We start from the raw sequence: 9,380 nt of genomic DNA, 5'->3' as shown, positions 1-9,380 counted from the left end.
ATTAAGAGAAGTCACTTCTCAAAAATCCCTCCAAGTCTTTGAAATGCATTAAAGGCTTTATGTCTTCAACAAGTTAACTCTCAAAGTCTTCCTAACCATTAATAGTTAATCCAACCTCAACCCACGGTTAGAGACTTTCTCTCTAACTTAACCCTCATCTAACCCATGGGTCTCATCAAGCACTCATTTCTTTTACCCTAGTTATCCTATTAACCCTTGCACAAGAGTTTATCCTTTGGGTAAAAGCATTATCCAGTAACTCAACCCTAACCTTACCTTCTAAGGTAACCACCATGTCTTCTTAGGCATTTAATGCCTCCTACATCTCCTCTCAAGCCTCCTCAGAGTGATATGTGTTAGCCTAGGATTGGGTTAAAAATCTCATGTACGGATTGAAGATCATTCAATCCTATTCCATGTTAATATTACTCAATCTTAGCTCTCTAATTGCCCATTTCTTCTATAAATAGGACTCAATTCCTTCATTATCAAAAAAATCCAAGTTTCTATGCATATAGGTTATCAAGAATTTACATTTTCCTCTCTCATAAGCTTAGGCATTTTAGATAGCAATAACATTTCAATAGCATGTTAGTTTCTTTATCACATCTTAGTATTATCATAGAATCATCATGTTAGGATAGTATATCATGTTAGCTTCATCCTAATATCATTTTCATGCTAAGTTTAGCTTCATATCAATCTCATCATGTAGTTTCATATCAATAATCATTCACTAAGATCTTAGTTGCATCCATTTAGATCTTAGATCATACAATATCTCTTGTTCTTTGAGTAGTCATCCCAAGATCAAGTGCTCTTCAAAGATGAGAGACACCTTTAATCTGAAGGATCCTTTGAAAGATATAGGACAATGAGATGATTTTGAGAGTTTTTTATTAACTAACTTGTTTTGTTGATTTTAAATTCTAATGCAATGTACCATTGGTGTGTTTGTGTTGTTTGTGTCTCTTTTGCAAGTATGACAATCTGAGCTTACATTTTTGGTGCCCACCATGGGGCTTTCCCACAAATTTCTCTTTTTCTCTGCAAGTTCACACACAAAATTTTTGAACATGCATTACCTTGGTTCGATGCATTCAACACTTGTTCTGTCGCATCAAACCTTTCTTTTGGAGCATTAAACACTTATTCTGGCAGATCCAATCTTTCTTTTCGCACATTTAACACCTGTTCTAGCGCATCTGACACTTCTTTTAGTGCATCTAACACTTCTTTTAGCACATACAACACCTCTTCAAGAACATACAATCTCTATTTTAGTGCATACAAAACAAAGAGAGAAAAAAAACTAGTTAGAAAGTTAGGCTTGTGTAGCCCACCATTGATATTTGATGATTACTAACTAGTTTTGTGCAGGTTCTAACAGTGTTTTGCAGGTTCAAAAGGAATTAGATTAGTTCTTTCTTTCTTACTTTCTTTCTAGGTTAGTAAAAAGAACTCATTTTTCTCTTTTTGCAAATGGTAAAAACAACTACATTTTCATTTGATGCAACTAAAAGGGACCTCATTCTCAGTTGGTGCTTAAAAAGAATCAAATCTTTCTTTCTTGCAATGATTAAAAAACAACAAATCTCACATTTTTCTTTCTTGTAAGATTAAGATCACACTTCTTTTTGGGCTCTAAAAACAACAAACAAATTTTTTATTGTTGCAAGGATTAAAAAAATAACAATCAGCATCTTATCTTCCAAGTTAAACAAAACAAGCCACATTTTCTTCAAGCACATGATTTTCTTTTGTTGACCAGGTTTATTTCAAGTTCAAAATAAATTGCTATGTGAAATTAAAAATGAACACCATGTTTGTTGGAGCAACATGTCCAAATAGTGGTTAGAAAACCATTTCTATGAAGGATTAAAAGGAACAGCTTGATTGCTTTGTCTCAAAAGTGATAGGTATATGCTCTCCCCTTGATTGGGTGACCAAAAAGCCAAACTCACTATTTCAATCTTTATTTTAGTTCATGCAAGTAAGATACAACCTTCACTAGGCCTACCCTCCTGAGAAGCCCATAAGGCTGGTGAGAGGAGAACGACCTAAGTGGGGAATGAATTTATTGCCAAGTATTTCAAATCACTATAATCAAATGTGGAGGCTAATGAGAATCCCCTCCAATAGTTTTGCTCAGTGATTTGCCTTTCCCTAGTATCCTTGAGATATGTAAAGCCTTTGTTCTAAAGGTTGGGAAGCCTCTCGAGGGAGTTTATCACTGAAGACCAAACGAAACCTTTACTAAAGAGCCTTAGAATTAGAAACTTCGCTAAGTCAGTACCCAAACATTGATAATATCATAGTGCAAGGGTGAGGACGAATCTGGCCCCAAGACACTCACCTTACATCTTCTAGGATAACGATTCAATTAAGGAGCAATCCTCTTTGAGTTAATTTTCAGACAAAGGCAAAAAATCAGGCATCCTCTAGAGGGTGACACGGTATTTTGAGCTAAAGGGATATCCAGATGTGGGCTATGGTATTATTGATGACCCTTGATTAAAGAGTCTAATTGGTGTGTTTTTCTTGTATCAAACTAGTGAAAACATTGAGGATATGAACACATCCTCAACTAAAAACATACACTCAATGTTTAGATTTAGGAGCAAAATGATCATTATCTTCATGTTTGTTTGTTGTGTATTTTGTGAGAGTTCCTAAAACATGTTGCGAGAAAAAATAAAATATCAACAAAATCAGTTTTTAATTAGTCAGAACTCAGAAAATTCACATAGTAGTGCATCTACCTGCTTTTGTGGCACATTTGATCATTTCTCAGATGCCTATAGTCCATCTTATAGTGTATTTGAGCAGTCCTAAGGTGCATACAGTAGATCTTGTAGCACATACAAGAAAAATAGAGGCGCATATGAAAAATTTAGTGGTGCATACAATGGATATTTTATTGCATTTGATAATTTTTTTAGAGCATTTAAGTGGCGCATTTGAGACACATCCTTATCCAGAGCAAATTTTCAAAATCCAACAACTGATTCAAATACCCATTTAGGAGGTCTTCTAATTTCAACTATCTCAGATCAAGATTTCTTTCAATAGATCAAAGGAATATCATCTAGTGATCTAAGTTACACCAATTTCAACAAATATCAACATCAAATACTTAGTCTAGGTATCCAGGTTAGCCAAATCAATCTAGTTCCCAAAATCAGGATACATCATCCTTCACCGAGGAGCTTTGTCACATAATTTGATGCACTTAGTCATATAAATAGGGGAATATCAAACCTCCTATTCAACTTAGTAAACATAGATCAATCAAACAAATTATTTTTTATCAAATCAACCTATCCAAATCAAAACTTTTATCACTCCTATGACCATCCCTCGTCCCTTAAAAAAAAGAAGCTTATTCAATGAAAATGAGTCCTAGCATAAATAAAGATCAAGATATCATGAATCTTCAATCTAATTCCATTTTCAATCAAGATCGCACCTATCAAGAATCTTATAATGATCCCCTAAGCTTTTGGTATTACATCCACAATGATCCCCTTTCATCTCAAGAGAAAAGTGTCCTTTCAAGTCCCATTCAACATCCACCTACTAAGAAACATCATTATATCCATTCCATGTCCTCCAATGATCTAATTCAAAATTAAGAAAAATTCACAAATGATCCTATTCCAACTCAAGATCAAGGTATCCTTTTATCCTCCAAATCCACTTTAGGTCCTTTCATTCCAAATTAAAAGCCTTCCTTCCTTCTATCCATCTTAGAACCTTACATCAACATATCCAAAATACCTCCATGTCATTCTTACCCATCCATGAATCCCATTCCTTTTGGAAGAAATTTGGATGTCAAGAATAAAATCCATAAGTCTAAATATCCACAAGCATCAAAAGATCTACATGTTCAATATAAAATACATGTCAAAAATATGATCCAAAAGAAAAAACAAATATCCAAAAGGCTACAAAAACCTTGTAAGCAATGAGAAAAATCAAAATCAATGTGGATGCCAATAAAATCATTACAATACAAAGAACAATCAAAATTGGCATCTAGACTTGTTGTTCCAAAAGCTTACTTTAACCATCTATCTAAGCATCTCCCACTTTCCAAATATATTCATCCATCATTTCTTCTATCTATTTTGGGTCCTTATGTCCCAAAATTCAATTTTCCTCCACCACTTCATCACCTCTCAAGTTGTGTACCAATGCTCATCTTGAAGGCATTTCCATCTATCCTTGCACAAATATTCAAACATCCTATCTATTATCCAACACTTCTTTTCCATTCCTCCATCCCTTTCATTCAATCCTTTTGGTGTCATTTTGTCACATGCTCACCCATTCTCAAATCTCATGTTCAGTCCATTTACTAGATATCTATTCATTAAACACTTAAAAACCCAGGGTTGTTCCTCTTTAACATTTTCTTTTGGCTGGGATGCATATTCAATCCAGAAAAGAGCCACTTATCGTATTTTGGTACCGACATCTTTTGATTACTATATCTCATACACTTAATCAAATTTCTCTAAATCATTGTGATCTCTTAGTTGAAGACATAGCTAGTGAAAAATCTAAAATCAAACTCGTGTAGGTCTCATCACTTACAAGCCAATGCAAGCAAAATAAGAAGAGAAAAAGGCAATATCAAAAGATCAAAAGCATGAGTGAGAAAAGAAATATCAAGAAAATAAAAAAAATGTAATTGAATGCAATATCAAAAGGCTTGGCTATGGTAACATGCAAATAACTCCATCGGGGCTATGGATGTCTAGCAAGAAATGGAGCAATATTTGTGATATTACAGCAATAATCTCATTGGAGTTATGGACACTTGCTGCTAGCAAGGCTCTATACAAGATGCTTTTGAAGTGAGGATAACTCATGTAGCTAGCCATGTTGGATTCTAAATATTACAATGATCATATGAGCCAGAATGAAACCACTTTCACACACATGGGTAATCAAAGACTAAAATACCTTGATCTAGTTTGGGATCTTCTTCCCTTTTGAGTATGCTTCCTAGTCGGTAGACATGTTCGGTTGAATTTTCTGGAAGTTCTAAGTGTGGGTTGGGTCTCTATCTTTGAAAAGGTCAGGAACACTTATTTGGGTGGTCCTAGATGTTGTGACAATCTTACATATTTCCCTTTTGCAAATCGAGACCTCTATATTTGGGGGTAAAGTTTCATCCACTCTATTCTTCATACCATATCTCCCATTATCCTTCCTCCAATATCCATTACCCTATTTAAATTCATCAGAACCTATGATCTTACTTCACTTTATCCATACCATCTATCCTACCTATTCATTACTTCTATCATCACTATCTATGATATTGCTTCACCTTATCCATACCCTCTAATCCATATCCCTTATCCTATCTATTCATTGCTTTTTTCATCCATCACTATCTATGATCTTATTTCTCCTATTCATATCCTATCTCCATCTATATTCACTTTTCCATCCTTGACCTTGATCAAAACTAAGGACAAAACACAATTTCAAAAAGCTCTTGACGTATCCCTTCATGTTCCATAATAAGCTACCTCCATCTTTTACCCATTCATCTTCACCTCAACAGTTCATTCATCCATTCATAATATTCCTTTCTTTGCTAGAAATTGGGGAAAAACAAATACATCTTGCTTCTAATCCAAAGATTCTAAAAATCACAAAATGTCCAAAAACTAAAAAATTGACAAAATCAAATAAAAAAATAAAAATCAAAGCATGACAACATGGACCATGCATCAAATCAGATCAACAACAGGCAAACTCTCCATATACAATCAAACTGGTCACATTTCTTGTTAATCAATCAAATCAATCAACATCAACATCAACATGTCTTATACAGGGAAAGGTACACTCGAAACAAGATAGATTGGTCTTATACGAGGTACTCACTCTTTGAAACCATACAATTCTATCAATCATCAAACAATCAAAACAATGAAATAGATCAGTATGGATCTTGGATTCGATCCTAGTTAGCCTTATGTTTATCAATTGACGACCCATCTTCTATAAGCCAATGGAAATCATCCACAAAATCGCAAAGCCTCTAATGCAATAGCAATCTTGGACACACTTAACGTAGTCACTGTCCTTGATTATCCAAACAGTTATTTGCATCATATCTCACCATGGCTTGGTCATTAGTGTACATATCCATATTGAAAGTAGTGTCTAAAGTTGGGGGAAAAATCCTGACTTCGCTGGGGATATCTTGCCTTTTGGAGTTTAGACAAACAGGCCACCACACAAACACCAAAACTAGACACAGAAGAACTGAACAAAGTAAACAAATATCTATTCGCAAGATGTTTTATCTGACAAGCTACATAGGGTAGCATGCATGTTCATCTATGCTCTTTTTTTTTTTTTTGATATCATATCTCCTGAGCGACTCAAGGATGTCTTGAAACTAGAGACGTAAGGAGGGAGTGTGATTTTTCTTTGTTTATTGTTTGTGAGTGAAGCCATTTTACTGTGCAAGTTTGTCTTGAGATGTGATCAGGTAACATATCACTAAGGACATTTCATATTTGTATAGGACAAAGGTTAACACTTTCCTGTTTACGCAAGCAACACTCAGGTCATCTTGGTTCAATTATACATTGATGCTTGTGTCATCTTGCAATATCAAAATCCATGTAAGTTACACTCAAATCATTATGGTTCAATTATACCATGATGCTTGTATCAAATTTCAACATATCAAAGGCTCAATGATGATAAAAGGAGCACAACAAATTTGATCGACAGGATGACTACAATTGCATATAGTTGCATATCATTTAATCATGGCATTTAGTTGCATCATCATCATCATCATCATCATCATCATCATCATCATCATCATCATCATCATCATCATCATCATTTAGTTGCATTCATCATTACATCCATCATATGCATATCTATCACATCATCATGGGATCATTCTTCATTTTCATTTATTCATCATTCATCCAACTATCATCTATCATGTCTTATACAAGATGTATCTTTTCTGAAACCAGACGTTCTATCAGCTATCATGTCTTATACAGGATGTATCTTTCCTGAAACCAAATTTTTGATCATGTCTTATACAGGATATATCATTCTTGAAACAAGACGTTTTGATCATCTTTGTTTTATATAGGAGATGTCATTCCCAAAACCAGACTTGATCTCAATCTTATCAATCCAATCAAACCCATGCATGTCATCAACTATCCACTCTTCCATCTTTCGTATAATATTATTTTTCTTTTAAGAGATCATTCATGCCTTTAATGCACGAATGATCTCCTGAGGGGACGTCATAATCATATCGACATCATATCAGTATTAGTATTCATATCTGGGGCATCATATCGAAAATGTTTGCAACGATAAAAAAATCATAAATTTTGGTGCCATATCAAGTGATTTTTCTTTGAATCAAGTTGTGGTCACACATCACTTCAAAGAGGGGCAAAATGTAGACACCTAAAATCTGCACACTTAATTAAATGAATTTAATTTATTTAATTGTCATTTTATCCACATATTAATTAAATTAAGGTTTAATTAATATCCCTTTTTCTTCTATCTAGCCATTAATCAAATTTAATATTTGATTAATTCCCCTTTCTTTCTTTTAATTAAATAAATCCGTCTATTTGATTAAATCCCATTTCCATATTTAATTCAATTTACATTAAATTAAATTAATCTTCTAATATAAAATAAATCAAGATTTATTTATCTCCTCCCAATTTGTGTTTCACACTAAATGCAAGTTGCACCCATTAATTGAAATAAATCATTTTATTTTAATTAAAAATCCTAAATGTCTCCCACTTGCATTCTCCTAAATTCATGACTAAACCTCTTCTAGAGCCTTCTAGATTCATTCTAATCACCCTAATTAGCCTAATCCACCCCGTAATCATTTGCACATTCATTAAGAGAAGTCACTTCTCAAAAATCCCTTGAAGTCTTCGAAATGCATTAAAGGCTTTATGTCTTCAACAAGTTAACCCTTAAAGACTTCCTAACCATTAATGGTTAATCAAACCTCAACCCATGTTTAGAGACTTTATGGTTCAAGAAACCTATCATTCCATGGAATTTTTTGTGGTTTGTTCTTAAGTATTTTATGTTGTCTTTTATGTTGTAACAAGTGGACCAACCATTTGGGACTCAATGAAGTCATTGTTGAGTTGTCCAAGGTTTTGTTGTGGTCAGGATGTTGATATCCTAGAAAGATGTAATGTTGATGTTGTTCATAGGTGCACTACTCTAAAACATAGTCCTCATGTAACAAAGGATTAATGTATTGTTTTAGGTCTCCTAGGATGCATAGAGGGCCTTTTTGAGCCTTGGAGTGCATTTGAGTGCAAGATTGCATCCTAAGAATGAAAAAGTTGTAAAAATGCTAAGCAACATTTGCAACATTGCAAAAGTTACACTTTAAGTTGTTGGCGGTGAAGAAGTTGGTTCCAACCAACTGAATCATGATGTTAAAATCCAAAGACAACATCATTGTACAGGTTAGAAGATTTGGAATCTAAAGCAAGTTTTGGTTGTAAGGAAAAAACCTTGTTTTACATCGTTTTCATTGTTCTTTCTTTGTTTTTGTTGTGTTGTATGGTCCAGTACAGACTTGTCAGAGGAGTATACCTATAGGGCATGAAGGATAGGTGAATCTACTCTCCATAAAGGTAGATTTTAAGGTTTGATTGTGTCTAGTTGCAAAGACTCAAACCATTCTCTGTGACTAGGTGCAAAACCCTTGTAACCTAGGGTTTAAGCAAGAAATTACTCTAACCTAAGCATCCACTAATGGCACTAGTTCAAATATAGTGGAATTATAGGTTAGGGTTTGTAAATATGTTAAGTGTATGTTTTCTTGTTTCGTAGACCTTTGTGGTGATTTTACAATGATACTCTAGGCTCACAGCTAGGAGTTGGTGAGACTAGGACAACAAAAGATGTGTGTTTTAAAAGCACACATGGATTGGTAGAGAAAAAGTTGAAACATGTTTGGAGACACCTTTGAATTCCCTTAAATAATCCATGATTTCTTTTTGTATATTTTTTGACTGGTGAAGCTTTCTAAGGCCAAGTTTGCAAGTCACCCGGGTAGGCCTAAAACCCTTGAAAATAGGATAGGTCTAGAAACCCCATGTGTATAGAGAACCCAGATGCCATTTTGAAATATTTGATGTAACTAGGAAAAGGGTACTCACAAATTTAATTTATTTGTGGCCTTGTGTGCTTTGATGTGAAACTAAGCCCTGAAAACCGTAATAGGAGGGCTAATTGAATTAGGCCTATTTGGAGCCTAATATAGCCAAGGTGACCTTGCGAAGGCTTGGAAATGGGTTTAAAGGTGATAAAAC

The sequence above is a fragment of the Cryptomeria japonica genome, chromosome 5 (assembly GCF_030272615.1).
Source record: "Cryptomeria japonica chromosome 5, Sugi_1.0, whole genome shotgun sequence".
NCBI classification, from domain to species: Eukaryota; Viridiplantae; Streptophyta; class Pinopsida; order Cupressales; family Cupressaceae; genus Cryptomeria; species Cryptomeria japonica.
The sequence above is the reverse complement of the archived record's forward strand: the minus strand, read 5'-3'. Positions refer to the sequence as shown.